This window comes from Mytilus galloprovincialis, chromosome 14 (assembly GCF_965363235.1).
Source record: "Mytilus galloprovincialis chromosome 14, xbMytGall1.hap1.1, whole genome shotgun sequence".
Classification (NCBI taxonomy): Eukaryota; Metazoa; Mollusca; class Bivalvia; order Mytilida; family Mytilidae; genus Mytilus; species Mytilus galloprovincialis.
Window position 1 is genome coordinate 21522237 of NC_134851.1, and position 18173 is coordinate 21540409.

Sequence of the window (18173 nt, forward strand, 5' to 3'; positions counted from 1 at the left end):
ACTACTTTACCACCTACTACAACCCAAACGACGACTGTTCCAACGACGACCGTTCCAGCGACGACGACACAGCCAATAACTACTCAAACGAAGACATCAGAACCAACAACAACAGGTACTAAATATAACAATTAAAATGGAAGTTGATTTCAACTTTGCTTGTTTTTTTAATAAAAACAAAAATGTGTACAAATCAACTCTATGAGAAAAGCTTACATATAAAAAAAAGTTATGAAAAGCAAAACACCGTCTCTTTAATTAAATAAAAAATGAAACAACGATGTTTTTTCTGTTATTTTGGTCTCCTGTGGAGAGTTGTCTCATTGGCTATCATACCTCATCTTTTTATATATCTATTTGCGCAGTATTATTTTGGGTTGCTGTATCATGACTATATGAAAAAGAAGATGTGGTATGATTTCCAATGAGACAATTATCCACAAAAGACCAATGACACAGACATTAAAAACTATAGGTCACTGTACGGCCTTCGACAATGAGCAAAGCCCATACAGCATAGTCAGCAATAAAAGGCCCCGATAAAACAATGTAAAACAATTAAAACGAGAAAACTAACGGCCTTATTTATATAAAAAAAATGAACGAAAACCAAATATGTAACACATAAACAAACGACAACCACTGAATTACAGGCTCCTAACTTGGGACAGGCACATACATAAATAATGTGGCGGGATATGAATGCCTCGTTTGTTTAACATGACTTAAACAGTCATTTGCAACTTAATAGAGTTCAATTGGGCATTTTCAAAGACGGCTTTTGAAATCCTTTATTCTTTTTTATAATAACATGAATAAATTACATTATTTTATACCAACAGCTTGTGAGTATCTATGCCATCAAGACGGTAAATGTATTTCCAAAGATAAAGTTTGCAATGGAAAAGAAGACTGCATGTTAGGAGAAGATGAGGATGATTGTGGTAAGTCATTCTTATTAAGTTTGTTTTACGCATGTCTGATAATAACAGTGAGAATGGAAATGGGGAATGTGTCTTAAACACAGCAGGAAAATTACTTTAGTATGTCATGTAAACAAACAGTTTAACATGTTTAATATATCTAAATATTAGGCCGTGTTCACACCAAACGCCGTGTACAGTAAACATGTTTTCATTTTGTTTAATGTAATGTACACTAGTTTCACGTTGAATTTGTTCATATCTATACACGTTGTTTAGTTACCTGTACGTAAGATTTGTTCACACTTGTAAACTATATGTCATTTAAATGTTCATTACGTAGAACCGAATTCAAATTTTCGGACAACTTTTCTAGCAGTTTGACCATTTGACTTTAAAAAAAGGGGAGATTTGATTAAAAAAGAATCGGGTCATACAGATGATTAGAATAAACAAATATTCTGAATCCAAAGTTTCCAAATACATTATAGTGTTAAATATTGAATTGATACCATCGAAAAAAAATATAAATGTAAACTTTCGCGCGACTTATTTTTTTAAGTAAAGTGGTTGCTCCTTTAGGAAGTCATTTTGGATGATTTGCTGTAGTTTAAAGATGTCTCGATTACGCATTAGAAACGTAGGCTGCATCTGCGTGCTTTAAGGCCAAAGAAAAGAATTGCAGTGTTAAGGATCACTACATTTCTATCTTTTCTGTTTGTAAAAATGTTTCAAATGGTATTTTTCTCCAAGGAGTATTTGGCAAAGGGAGGGGGTAATGTTTTTTTTTTATTTCTAATTGTATTTTAACGGATCCTAGATACTACACAAACAAACAATTAACCTCACCCTTTTTCAGTAATGCATTTATGAGTGAATCGTTGTTTGAGTAAAGACCAGTGGCAAACATTTCTGTCCATGTGTACGTCTAGTCGATTCGGCAAGACTTTTTTCAAATGAATTACGTGTTCGGCAATGATGATGGATGCGTCTTGATAAGGGGTAAATAAGGCCACGTAAAGTGTTTTTATAACAAATAAATATATATAGTTTAGACAAATATTTCTGTAAAGAAATTTATGAATAAGTGTTATAAGTATCAATTTTATAGAAAAATCGTTTCTTTTTTAAATATACACGGGAAAATTAAAGTTCTGACTGCCTAGTTTTGTGTACACTAAGTGACTAAACCTACGCAAGGCTTACATCGACTATCGACTGCGTGTAGACAAAACATGATTTAACTACATGTAAACATTGAGTTTTATCAATGAGAACGTAATTATGTTTAGTTTATGTGTGACTTACACTAACACAACCCCGAGTTTAGGTCAATGTGAACACGGCCTTAAGCTATGATCATGCATATTAACGGTATATGTCGTAAAAACGAACGTTTTTAATAGATCTAAATGTAAGCTACGAACGTGCCTATTAACGGTATAAATATATTAAATAGAACAGTTGTATTTATCTTAATTTTAAGTTACAAGCATGCATATTTATAGAATGTCATGTAAACTAACAGTTTTAAATATATTAAGTTGCGAGCATGTTTGTTAGCGGTATGTCATGTAAATGAACAGTTTTATATATCTGAATTTTAAGTAATGGCATGTTTGTAAGTGGTATGTAATGAAAACGAAGAGTTGTATATATCAAATTTTACGAGCATACCTGTTGGTAGTATGTATGTTATGTTAACGCACAGTTATATATATATATATATATATATATATATATATATATATATATATATATATATATATATATATATATATATATATATATATATATATATATATATATATATATATATATATATATATATATATATAACTTTTACCTACGATAATACCTATTCCCGGTTAAAAAAGCCAGTTAATAGTCATACATATAAATTTAAAAAGTTCTTTATGACATTGCGTACATGTATACGTGTTCACGGTAATTCTGAAAACAAGCGTTATGGATCTGAGTATTTATATTCAAATTTGTTGCATTAAATCTATCGTTTCGAATCTCTAATTTGTTTTTGGAGTAACTAGTCAGAGGTTTGCTCGTGAAAACTCTTTTACTCATTACTGGAAATATCAATAACACTTGATAACTTAGCCATAAACTCAGACATCAGAAGAAAACAAATATTGATACATGAATATAAGATGAATCTTGTGAATATACATAAGGACCTAGTTGATAACATGTCTGTCATTTCATTTCGCATCAAATCGACTTTGGCTTGTTCCAACACGTGATTGTCAAAAGTAGATCTCTCAGATTCTTAAACAAATGGAAATTGACAGACTCAGTGTCGTCTGGAGGAGCAATGTATGCTTGTTATGTATGACTCGATTTTAATAGAAGTCATAGTTGAGGAATTTGTCAAACATCCAGCTAGTCTTAGAATTGCAAGGTATAACAAACTATCGATAATGTTACCTATGCGTATAATAGGAAGATTAGGAAATCTCATAGAAATTCATGAGCAGAATTTACAATCGGTGCTATGTATATTAACTGTACATCAATGATTTTGCTGAATTAAGTTATCATTGATATGTTCATAATAATAAATTAACTGTTAACAAAACTTTGAATTTTTGAAATATTAAGGCTTTTTTACATTAGGAATAGATTACTTTAGCTGCATTTGGCAAAACGTTTAGGAATTTTTAGTCTTCAATGCTCTTCAACCTCGTACTTTATTAGGCTCTTCAAATATTTTGTGATTGGACCGTCACTGATGAGTCTTTTGTAGACGAAACGCGCGTTCGGCGTAAATATAAAATTAAAATCCTGGTATCTATAATGAGGTTTTTTTTGTAGTGCATAGAAGACGTAAAAACATTATTTTGATCCTTAATTGCATTTTTTTTTTTAAAGTTTGATCTTTGTTCTTTGAATTGCTCTTACTTGACCAAGTGCAAGAATATCTTTATACAGAGAGTAGACACTAATCGTTTGTATGATAGTTTAGTTTGTATTACGTTTGTTTGTAGTAATTATTGTCATGCCTTTCACGAATATAAATGTAATACTCTTTCTTAAATTTACCACAGAAACTCCAAATGATGATGTCGAACACACTTCCAGTGATGGTGATGGCGACACTGACGGTCTTGATGACGGCCGTACAATCCAAACTCGTGTCGACAATGATGGCAGAGCAGACCATAGTACTGCAGGCCCTACAATAATGGAGGATGAAAAGAAAGAAGAAGACAAAGGTAAAAATCCCTAAAACCGCATGTCGTTTGATTGATTAAAAAGGAAACGATGAAGTGACTAGAGCTAATACAGTGTATGAAATGTTCATTGCAAACATCATAAAGTTATCAAGAGATTTATAAAAACATTGATACATTAAAAACGTAAATGTGGTACGATAACAGATGAAACACATGTTTGTCCAAGTTCAAATGACATGGAATTAAGCATCCATACCATATAAGGTGAATGCATATTGTACAACAATGGATACAACCGCTATCATGACTATTACAAAGTGAGCTGCTATCCTACTTATATGACCTGCCATTACAAAATGCAAAACCATTCAAACGATTTAACAAGCAGCCTGAAAAAGGACAACAAAAAATTAAATCAAATATGAAAGACTACAAACAAACGCCAACCATTGGGGCAGAGATTCCTGGCTTGAGGCAGATACATAACAATTGTGGCGGAATTAAACATGAGTCAGTAGTATTACACCAAATAATATAAAGCAAGCTGTAAAAATCACCAGGCTTGCCTCATCAAAAAGGGTCGAAGTACAAACATTTTTTTGTATACATAACATAGTAAATTCCGATGATCATGGTGGAATCACGTGCGATGATGAGACTTATACATGAAATTATGTTACATTAAAACTAGTAAATGTGATATGATAGCTTGCCAAACAAATAATCACTTAATTTCAAATAACTTTGATGAAAGTCAGCATAGCATGCATAGGTAAATATATATAATAAGATATAACCTATATTGCATAGTCAGTTGTATTCATGACAGTATTTCGTGCCAATGACGTTATTTATTTTACAACATGGCTACATGGAAATTTCTACTTTCAGAATGCGGATCGAATATGATAATGGATTTTTTCAATAATTGTTCAAGTAAGTAGAACACATGATGTATTTAAAATATTTTGACAATATAATTATGGATATTACAATAAGTTGTAAAATAATTAAAACATATTTCTTTACAGAATTCAAAATTACAGTAAAGAGATGTGCCATAATAATCAATTTGAAAATTTTTCCCAAGATGCAAAAGTATGAGCACTTTTACCAAATCAGGTCACCTGTTACAATGAAAAAAAGAACATACTATACTAGCAATGCATTCTTGTTAAACATATTGATATACTTGCTCTACAATAAGAGTTTTTTTCATTATTGGTCACAAATAAATGAATCTTTATCCTTTGTTTTGAACTAAACAAATTTACAAAGCTCATTGTAAAATTGTAAAGATTGTCAATGGAACTGAATAATGTTCTGTATATCAACAATCTATGAATAGTATAAAATTCTCACTTTCACGATACACCATTGCACTATACACCATACACATTACTCCATACACTGTACACCATTTTACACCATACGCCATATACTAAACACTTGTATACCATACAGCATACACTATACATCATTGTAACATACTGCTATACTACATAACTCATTTACAACTACACCACACAACATACCCTTTTCCATATTACACCATAATACATACACTATACACCATTATACAATACTGCATACACATTTACAATATGAACGTTTTTTATTGAGAATTCTTTAACTACAGGTGCAACAAGTGTAGGAATGAACATCATGTTATTTGGACTTTGTTTACTTGGAGCAATTTATATCACAGCTTGATGGATCAAGTGTTAATCAGAAGTCATTTTAAAATTAAATTGTTGTCTGTTTTTTTATAACTTCACAGACCTCATTTTGATATAAGAATTGTTTTGTTTTTTTGTAAATTTTTAAACAAAAACTTAGATATCGTCGCTGGGCTTCCAAAATGTTGTATCTGACTTTTTGGCTAAAAATACTTTTTAACACCAATGATTTGGGCGGGAGGAAATCTGTGGTATTACAAAATAGCATGCAGTTAGACCAATCAAAACGTTTGAAATAAGACATATTACAAAATTGTCAATGTCAGTTGTATGAAAATGAAAACTTGAAATTCGTTGTATAATGGCTTTGGGGATACAATAAATAATACATTTATTTATTTCTTTAAAAATAATTTAAGTTCTCGGATAATCCAGAAATGTCAAAGTTTTTATTTCACTGCTACTTACAAAAATGTTTAAGTCCACATACGACAGTTTGGAAGCATGCATGTTGTCAAAATATTCAAAGCCTGTTTGTGAGATACATTTTTCTTGACAAAAATGTAATTTACAACATTTTGGAAGCCCAGCGACGATATATGATTTTTATATTAAATTTTGTCACTTATTTTTCAGTACTGTCGGTTATTTACGTACATGTTTTGATGTTTAATTACTATATTAATTGTGAAACAGTTGTATTCTTCTTAACCTTTTCATTTAGTTGCTTGCTGGTATATTTTAACAAATTTGTTCACGATTTTCTTTAATTTGTATTTCTTTTTTGCTATAAGCTATTTCTAATTAGAATAATTACTGATTGTTAACACTTAATGTAAAAAGTCAGAAAGAATAATACAACGTTTTGATTTTTATTTATCATTGTTCCAAAAAACAAACAGTTTTTCGAAAATGATTTTGAGGCATACTTTCGGACGAAGTCACTCCATCCACTATGAAATTTAATTCTTATTTAAATTGTGATTGTATACAGTAACGTTTTTGCTCGACAGAACGAGATTCAAACGTTATTTTTTTTGAACTGAATTGAAAAGTATCTTTTTAAATATAAATATAGAATATCGGTTTCTTCCTCAGTTAAATTTCAAAGGATATTTTTTTTTGTGAGCCTAAAATTTTGGAAGCATATTTTTTTCTCTAAACAGTTAAAAGATAATACTATGATATCTAAATTACGCATGGGACAATTGTGTACATGAATAATTTGTTAAAGATTATAATTGTGTTTCCTTCTATTGAATAAGGATTAATGTTGTATGCATGTTATTCAATGTAAATATTCGGTTTTGTAATATAAGCATACTGTATTAACGTCAGGACTTATCTATTATTAAGCAGTTAACTATGAGAACAATACAATGTTTTAAACTTTTTGCATTATTCATCAAAGAAAGCTGTGCTATTTTTCATCAATTTGTATATTTCTGTCGACGATTTTTTGAAAAAGAAAATGAAAATAAATTTTAAGAAATTGTACAATTGTTATTTTTTCCAGCCAGTTTTTACAAGGTTCATATACATATTTGTTATACATCTTATTTACTCTTATTTCAAAGATTTCATTTTTAAGGAGTAAATCATGGCAGAAACATTAATGACGTCGCGGTCTATATTCTGACATGAGCTAATAAAAAAACCATATAATATCTAAAACTAAACTGAAATCAGGTGTACACATAGTTTTCATCATTTCCATGACCACTTATCTCTGGTCGTTAAATAATCGAACTGATCATGTTCTGCTTCCCGTTGTTAAAGCTTTTGTAATTGTTGAATAAACAATAAATAAAATGATTATCAAAGAAGTTTTATTATTCCGTGGATTACCTGTCGATATGTAATAGTATATTATATATTGATGTATTTCTCTGTCCTGAGTGTTCTTGCATTTATTATACCCACGCTTTCAAATAGGGCGGGTAATACTGTTTACCTCTGTCTCTCCATACATCTATCTATTCATCTATCAGTCCATCCATCAGTCCGTCAGGAACTACAATACAAGTATTTCTGAAATTTGGACTTCCTGTTTACCGAACACTTGTGTCATCTTACACCTGATACCCAAGTTGAAAATTCTCGTCACATTTTCTCAGGAATTACAATACAAGGATTTTTGAAATTTGGTTTCAGAATATATTAATGTCAGCTTTACTGTGTGATGCGTTTTCAGATTCATCACTCGACAACTTCCTGATTACCGAACACTTTACACCTAATAGCCAAGTTGAAAATGTTCGTCGCAGGAACTACAATACATGAATTTCTGAACTTTGTATTCAGGGTTTACATAAGTCAGCTATACCGTGTGATGCGTTTTCAGATTCATCATTCAACAACTTCCAGTTTAACGAACACTTGCATATTTTTACATTACTAAAATTATCCCCTTACGGCGGGAGTATCACATAATATTGTCATTTTGTGGTATTCTGAACATTTTCATATACACGATGTATTAAATACAGAAGGTGATGTCACATGGTTGACGTTTATTCAGGAAGTGGCTCTACCTCTCAAAAACAATTTATATCTAACATGAATTTGAATAACAATCAAAAATTGTTTAAACCTGCAACGTACTATTTTGCAAATAGCTATTTACAGTATTACTAGGTGTCAGGCAAATACTCTTAGGGATTGTACTTTGAATAGTTTGGTAAGACTTTTTAAAACGAATTCATATTGACTAGACCTGTACATTTGTATGTGTATCATTGTTTAATAATTTAATTTTGGATGTAACGCGTCTTCTGATTGGCTGACGTTATTTTGTTATGAGCCCATAGACATAATTTAGTCATGTGACCGTGACGTCATCAACGTTTTTTCATGGTTTTCTACGGTTTAAAATGGAATTTAGAATACATTTATAAGAAATGACTGTAATATTTTTTCTGTCTATTCGAAATAACATAAAAAATGTGGTACACACCGTTAAATAACCCGCTACGCGCGTTATTCAGTGTGCACCAAATTTTTAATGTTATTTCTTCATAGACAGAAAAAATATAACAGTCATTCCTTAAATGTATTTAAAGAATAAAACATAATCTAGTTTCCTATAATGAGTTTGAAAAAATATAATGCTGATGTTTTTGTTTCTTTTTCATTTTGAATGTCAATCTGGTATCTTTGGCCTGTCTTTGAACACGTTGTTATAAATATTGAAGTTGAAAACGGCATGAAGCAAAATGATTTAAATGAACTGCTGATAGTGTCATGAAAAATCAACAGATTATTGTGTAATACGACCATGTCCAAAAATAGAAAATGCGTCGACTGTTCTCAAATACAGTTTGTTGTATTATAATCATTATGTCAAATTTGACATACAAGTTAAATGAAACAGAAACAAAACTAATAACATTATAAGCTAGACAAATATTTTACGATAAAATATATTTTAGATTATAATCATTTAGGTGTTTGTTAGGTTGCTACGCAACTAATATATATTCCACATTGTCATTAATTTATACTTATACATGTACGCCATGTGTACCCTGGTTGATAGTTATGTTATTATAAATCAAACCCATGTTATTTTGTTTATATCATTAATTACCAATTTAAGGTATTATGAAAAAAAGATATGGTAAGATTGCCAATGAGACTATTCTCAAAAAAAGATCAAATAACACAGAAATTAACAACTATAGGTCACCGTGTGTTAAAATGCAGTTACATTATAGATAGCAATAAAAAAAATATAGTTTTTGTGTCATTTAAGGGACTATAATAGCTTCAAACTCGTTGAATATCCAAGAATGTACACTCACGTCCAGCTAGGTGTACTGCTTCTTCTTTAAGTATGTGGTCACAAGTCTCAGCATAATTGATAACTTTTTGATTAGGCTTGAATATTCAAATTAAATATATCAATGGTTTTCATGGTGAAGTCTATTTCTAAATAAGTTTTAAAAAAACTATAGCGCAATTGTCTTTTAAAAAGATTCGTATGTAATGATTTATGGTCAGAGTAAATGAAGAACGAAAGGGGTAATTGTTTTGATAGAGCTTTTTAAAGTTCCTAGCAAATTGTATTGTTATAAATTGAAATGCCAGTTCTAAATATAAAATATTTCAATTGATAAAGTATTTAAAAGGTTGTTTTTCATTTGTGAAAGCTAACGTATCATTTTCTTATGTTGTTACTTTCATTTTTTTGTTTTCTCGTTTCAACGTTTTATTCTGTCATGTAGTATTCATGCAGCACCTGATACCAACTATTTGTTTTAGAGATACGATCATAAAATAACTGTGACTGCGAGTCTTAAGTAGAAGTCAAATCCTAGAGTTAAGCAATATTGTTATTTAAAACACACTTTGCATACATTCAATTGTTGGTTGTGCAACTTTGATTCAATTGAAGTTGATGGAGACCTCTCAACTCATTCGGTACATGTATATAGTACTCGAACTGTCTCTCTATATTAACTAGTCCAGTCTTGACTCGCTCAAACTTTGATATAAATTTCTTCTTGAATCACAATTCGCCAAAGCTGTCGGTATATATATATATAACTTGCTTTTTTTATGAACACGTTTTCTTGATAAACAGAACTTTGTTCGCTTTATTATTTAATAGTTGATTATTTGAATATGGTGCAGATTTCTCAATAAGTTTTTTGTAGGTATCGGTTTTTACAAAAAGTAAACTATCGCGAAAAGAAAATTAAAACCAACAGTTTTAATTCGTATTTATTGTACACATTGCGCTATATTCTTTGAAAATATATGGCTAAACCTGTACAAATGCATTTTATATCAATGAAATTAAGTACAGTTAAAGTAATGTATCAATTAATATTGATAAAGATATACAAGTTTATTTGAAATAGCATGTGTACAAACTTTTTGACATGCACATTGCTATTAAACATTCATCAATAACTTGATCGTGCTGATCAGTACCATACTCGTTATGCACTATAGGATTAATATTAGATAGATGTACAGTATATATGTACATCCTTGTTCTAACATAGCCGTACTGTCGGCACGGAAAACTCGTTACGAGGAGATTAATACGTAAAACTTACATTTCCTTACTGTGAAAAAAAAACAATGGTAGATTTCTTTACTTACAATGTATGATGTGTATGATGCTATTTGTGTGTGGTTCGTGTTGCTTTGTCTGGAGTTTGTAAGTGATGTTGACTTGCGCTTGTTTTTCGTTATTTTCTGTTACGATTTTGTCCGTTTTCAGTCGCTCATTCAAATTTTGATGGTGCATTTAGAATCATTCGTTCTTTTTCATGTTTCGAAGTATATCTTCATATGTAGAATGCTACACTGTTGCCTGTTACGTATTATTTTTTTTGTGTAACCATGATGATGTCTTTTAAGGGATATCCTTCCATAAATAGACTATATATTTAACTATATGTGATAGTGTGGCATGTTGAATCCCGTTATAATTTTTTATTTTCATGGCACTTGTCATTTAGTAGTTGTCGTGAGATACTGCCTATCACATTTGTTTTTCGTTAATTATTTTGTCTTCAATTAGTCCGATTTCCCGTATAAAATGTTCCACTTTTCGTCATGTCGGGACTTTCTGTAGACTATTTCTGCGACATTTGCGCAATGTTGTCGTATGGTAATGGATAGTTGACTCCATGAATGTCATATACTATCTGGTGCATAGTTGAAACATTTGCAGTCGTATCACATGGCATTATTTCATACTTGTCAGATTTACATCATGTAAACAGTTATGTTTGTTTCCCAAAAAATGGCCAACGTAGATACACATACATTGACTTAGGAAGGGATACATCGTACTTAAAATACTAAATAAAACAAAAATTCTCTGAAACTGAAACTAAAATCGTCAAGACGACCGATGTCTTCATTGGCAACATATTTGTTAATAACGAATATGGAGACGTGTTGGATAACAAACAATCGACATTCCCATGGGAATCAACTGTGTACCTCTTCTTGCAAACTTATTCCTTCATTTACACGAGGCTGACATCATACAGGTGCTTCTTAAGATGAGTGAAAATAAGCTAGCATTTTCATTAAGTTCACGTCCGCTTCATGATGTCCCCTCACTAAATAATTCAGAGTGTGGTGACTTAGTTGAACGCAACTATCCTATCGAACATGACATAAAGGATATAATAGATTATAACACAATATTGACTGCTGTACCCCTATTTTTGACATTTTTACATATTGTGTATTTTTGTTTTGTTCACGCAGCGTTGTCAATGTAATGTCATACAAGTGAGTGATTTAGCTAGCTATAAATCCAGGCTTAATCCATCATTTTCTTTTTTTTTCGAAGGTTAAAAATCTAAAAGTTGACAATGACTACAATTGGAAATATGAGAGTAATAAGGTGCAGCATACACTTAATTCTGGATTTTTAGAAGACCTTTATCGAGTAATTTGGGATATTGAAAATTGTAATTCAGACTATAAATGTAAAACTTAAGTTGAGGTTATTGTCGCTACAAATTATTAAAGATTGCTGATAGCAAAGATGGTGATTGGGATACGGTAAGGCAGTATTAGATTAACCCGGTTGGAGGATGAAAACAAAATGACCAAAGCCAAAAAAGCACTATTAAAAAGCATTCGGCATTTAAATATTTGTATCAATAGTTAATCTGTCGAGCTGTTAGCATCGGCGTTGTCATGCCATCATCAATTTTACAAAATATTTAGTAGTTATTATTATTTCATTGCGTGGTATAGTCATATTTTGATAATAAATAAACTCATCATAGATACCACAACTACAAAGACGCGCGTTTCGTCTGCAATACCCATCATTGACGCTCGAATAAAAAATGTTAAAGGCCAAATAAAGTACGAAGTTGAAGATCAATGAGGATAACAAATTCCTAAATGTTTTGCCAAATACAGCTAAGGTAATCTATTCCTTAAGTAGAAAAGCCTAAGTATTTCAAATATTCAAAGTGTTGTAAACAGTCAATTTATAATTATGACCATTTCAATGACACTGCATGACAAAACACAAGTGCTGACTACTGGGCTGGTGATACGGCAGTGTCAAATATATGCTTAGATATTTTATATAGGCGTTAGTGTTATGTCTTCATTGTTGGGTAGTTTATACAAGGAGTAAAAATATTAAAAAAATATATTTCCTTATCTGACTTAAACGTCATCTTCGACTGGGAGTAAACACAAAATATATATGTTCTGTGAATTCATCAATTATCGTGGGTATCAATTTTCCTGGGTTTCTGAAATCTTGCATATTCGTGGATATTTAATTTCGTGGTTTTGCCAATCTCTGTAACAAATCTTATAAAAAATGTGATATTCGTTGAACATTTGATTCCGTGGTTCACCAAATCCCCCAAAACCTATGAAAATTGGTATCCAACGAATAATAATAAATCAACAGTATTACGATTAATTTCTGAAGTTTAATGAAAATATAATTACAAAAATGAAGTATCGATGATGCATCATGTCAACAAGAGATAAGAAAACAGGACAAATTATTGTTTTATATTCGGACGATACCATGTAGCACAGTTCGAACACAAACAATGTTTTTTTTATTTTGTTTAGACTATTTTTACCACTGAAACGGTCATTTTAAACTGAGCAACTCTTAAATGGCAGAAATTACCTCAAGAAAAAATGTCATGATCTTTTCCAGTTGCTCAGTACATGTTCAGTACCCTAACTATTGCGATAGATTAAGTACCAGTCAGTAGTAGTTCATGTGATAAATAAAAAAAAAACCAGATGGTTAAATCAAGATTTGTTACTAGTAATTACATAATAGTACACCTTAGTTCCTAGATAAAATACTTGTTTGGGAATTTTCAGTAGCGTTCAGTACTAGATAAATCTATCAATTTAAACATAAAATTATATGTTCAGACTCATAAGGTATGTATTCCTTTATTCCAGCTTGTTAAAAAAATATGATATATAATTAATTACTTCAGTTCTTACTTACTGTTTCGGTTATTATGTATGCATCCTTTTCTGTCAAATACTCGGTTATAAATCAACGTTCCCGTTGAAGTTTATTCATGAATAGCATATCCAACGTTAAATTTAGAAAATGGACGCATGTTATTTCTAAAGTTTAGTTTTCAAAAATCAAATTAGCTATCGCTTCTTGAAGAAATGACCGTGAAAGCACAAACACGGCATCCAAATAATTAAAGGATTTGAAGCAGCAAGTCTTACTTTAACATCAATACATGTTTATTATTAACTTGAGTCATTTTTGCTAGTATCTTATTTAAAGTAGAAGCTTGAAGCTTTCTTTTAAGTTACTAGCTATATAACTTTATTCAAAGTTGTAGTTTGAGCTTTCTTTCAAGATTTGAAAGGTAAAGATATGCTCTTGATTAAGGAAGCTGGCTTGTCATTTTTGGATTTTTTGTCAGATTTTAGGAATCCTCTGGTTTCATCCATTTTCATGCCTGAAACAAATTTGCCCATTGACCCCCAGTTTTCTTTTTATAAATTTTCGACATGTATAATGATAAGCCATCTGAAAAAGTCTTAACTATTTTTTGAGAACTTAAACTTGTCAATGAAAAGTCAAGAGAGAATATTTTCCTGTCAAAATTTTAAGTGCTAATATCTCGAAAACAAGCACTCCTTTGATTCCTATATTAATCCCCTGTCATTATAAACTTGTGTTTTAAAAAGTTAATTATTTTGAAACTGAGAAACCAACTCCCTTAAATTGTATCTTACTGTATTTAATGGTTTTCGCCTCTTTTGTGTAGGAAAATAATACAATATCAGGCTTTAGTTTATGAACCATCAGGGGATGTTTTAAGCGGTGTTGAGATCTCTGAATCCATTGAGAAATTCAAGATAGCAGCGAGAGAGAACAATGCAATTTATGAAACATCAGGAAACTTTTCAAGAGGTGTTGAGATCTCTGAATCCATTAAGTAATTCAAGATAGCAGCGGGGTAGACCAATACAATTTCCACTGTTCAGATCGCGGTGTCGTGCTAAATGATTACATAGGAAATACTGGAAAACAATTTAGGCCCAAGAAAATCTAACAATCTCTTTGTAATCCCCGATGGTATCACAAGTCCAGTATTTCAAAATTCTGTGTTGACATGAATTATCATTGAAATAGTCTAAATATAGATAAACTGGTTACACATCTTTAAAATTTTTAAATACTAAGGCTTTTTAAGTCTTCAGGAATGGATTTCCTTAGCTGTATTTGGCAAAAGTTTTAGGAATTTTGGTTCTCAATGCTCCTTAACTTAATACTGTATCTTAATTAACTTCTTTTGATTGGCCGTCACTGATGAGTACTTTAATTGTAGACGAAACGAGTCTAGCGCAAATACAAAATTTCAATCATTAATAAAAACTTATCTCAAATGAATTTTAATAAAAACATTAACTTAAAAGATATTGTAATAGGCTACAAAATAACAGATAAGGAGTATATCGGATTCAATATAATTCTGACACTTACAGGATTTGCTATCTACAAATCATACTATGTATCCAATCAAAGAAATAAATCTACTAATGTATTCAATCTCTTTAAATTTGAATTAGACGAATACGTAAGATCCTACAATCTACAAGAATATACTACAGTCCAAATGCTTCAAACTTTAATTTCTCCAAAAATAAAATACTCTTAAAGAAGATATTTCTAGAACACTTTAACTAATATAAATAAAGAAATGACTTACCTAATATGTTTAAAATCCAAATAAAAAGAAATTAAGTCGCCAAATTCAACATACATCCTTTAAAAAGCATGCTCTCTCTCACCTTTAAACAAGGTAAAACATCCGATCAAGAAAATCGATATCACACACTCTTAAATCATGTAATTTTTAAACGAGATAATTGACACCAGACAATCAATTTCGGATAAGTGTATTATATGGGTGTTATTTAATTATGTATGGAAGAAAAGTATATCATTAATTTCAGATCAGGGTATTGAATTGTATTATATTATTATTGAACATTGTACTTAGTTGTAATATTCTAATATAAAATTTAAGAAAATAATACTTATCTATATGAAACCTTGTTCTTATAGATACTAACAATTTCAGGGTACCTTACCGTTAAAGCTGTAGCGGTAAGGTTATTGTTAACAGCTTTAGTGCAATAAATTTATATTCAAGTGAAAAAAACAAAATTTCAATCTTTGTATCTATGATGAGTTTATTTACTACATATGACCAGAACACCCAGTAGAAATTAATTTCATTCTAATTAATGCAATGTCTGATAAACCGAATGAATTTACAATTTCAATGCTCCTCAGCATTTAAATTTCATTTGATAGCATTAGTTCAGTGACACTGATGAGTATGGTGTAAGTATCGTAAATTATAAAAAAAAAGGTATTTAAAAAGATAATGAACAATTGTTAAATAGTTTTTCAAAGTCATAAACGTAGTTCGTAAACATTTGTAAGGTTAAGTATTTTTTAAAAAACATTGAATATTCCTACGCTTCGAATAGAATTTAGCACCTACTTAATTTTTAGCTAAAACAATATGTTAATACTGATCACATGCTGTTCACATTAAAACTAATATAAGCAATAAAAAGGACATAAGACTAAATAAGTCTTCTGACTAGACATAATTTAAAATTACATTAATCATTTTAAAACACGACATCACACTCAAAGTGTTTTGACTTTTTGGGTGCTAACAAAAATAAACCAAATATTTTATATATATCCAATCATATCTTAGTATACAGACCTATAAATTATCTTCAAACAGTTTAGATATACTGTACAAGAAGGTACAGGAAACAGTCCTTGAAAGTAGAAAATCAAGAAATAATGGTAAGTTCATACTTCGTCTTCTTTTTGTAACTTCCTCCTGCGGTTAGGAACACCCCAATTTCATGATTTGTACAGTGAAATTATCCCACATGGACGAAAATAGATAAAAATAGCTAAAGTCACTTTAGTATTTATTTAAGGAATGACTGTACTATTTTGTCTACGAAGAAATAACATAAACATTTTTGTGCACACTGAATAACGCGCGTAGCGGGTTATTTAACAGTGTGCACCATATTTTTTTTATGTTATTTTGAATAGACAGAAAAAATATTACAGTCATTTCTTATAATTTAATTCTAAATTCCATTTTAAACCGTAGAAAACCATGAAAAAAAGTTGATGACGTCACGATTACATGACAAAATTATGTCTATGGGCTGATAACAAAATAAATACACCACCGTTTTGTATTTATGGCACCTTCCACTTGTTGTACTACTGGCACAATTTACTTATATTCATGACATTATTTCAAGTAACGCAGTTAGACTAAACACGTTTTACAAGTAAATTGAAGTAAATATTGGTGGAGTTTAATGTCGTCATTATTATTAATGATCCATGATTATAAGGAATTCAACCACACATGCATAGCACCACTGCTTTCTACGTTAAACTCGCCATTTTTTCTATGTTTAACTCACCACTGTTTTCTATGTTAAACTCACCACTGTTTTCTATGTTTTCAATCATCTACAGCTATGTCGTCCTTATTTGAAATAAAGTTACAGTCATTTAATAAAAAAATTATACTTTATCCTAGATTGTGCTTAATATTCAACATACCATTATCGAATATTAGAGTGAACTTATTCCCCAGAAGTTTGGTAGCACAAAACAGATACCTCTGATCTGAACAACAGATAAACGTGCCCTCCTTTTTATATTTTATATCTTCCTATCATTTGGAAGAAAACGAATAAAGGGAATCTACAGTGACCACAAGTCCTTTTAAGCTTTCATTTGATACCATTTTTGTTCTAATATCTTACTAATTGACACAGTTGCAGCAATACGTCTGAAAGTTTGTGTTTAAACATTGACTTCTTTCTGTATGTTGTTTTTTTCCGAGCCCTGATTAGTAATTCTATATCACAAGGAAACCCATGTAGAGTAAAGAGTAGAAAACAGACTAATACATGTAACTGGACTCGTGAAGCTATTAATTTATTAACGGACACAACCAGATGACCAATACTTAGTAAACTCATCATATATATACCACGATTGAAATTTTGCGTTTGCACACGACGCGCGTTATGTCTACAATTGACTTATCTGTGACGCTCGAATAAAAAAAGGTTAAAAAGGCCAAATAAATTAAGAAGTTGAACATGTTGAAGAGCAATAGAGACCAACATTTCCTTAAAGTTTTGCCAAATACAGCTAGGATAATATATTCCTGAGGTAAAAAAAACCCTTTGTATTTCACAACATTAAAGTTTCTGAATGGATGATTTATAATTACTACCATAACAATGATAATTGATGTCAAAACAGAAGTCCCGACTACTGAGCTACCCTCGAGGAATAAAAACTC

General features: G+C 30.6%; 1 long non-coding RNA gene across 1 annotated transcript in view; it reads left to right on the plus strand.

Annotated features, from left to right (window-relative positions):
• The first annotated feature begins 3982 nt into the window (after positions 1–3982).
• Positions 3983–18173, plus strand: part of LOC143059015 (uncharacterized) — a 62431-nt gene continuing 48240 nt past the window's right edge. Inside the window, exons 1-2 of the long non-coding RNA XR_012973342.1 lie at positions 3983–4153; positions 5006–5050. This is a non-coding gene — a long non-coding RNA (uncharacterized LOC143059015). The remainder of the gene's footprint in view (positions 4154–5005; positions 5051–18173) is intronic.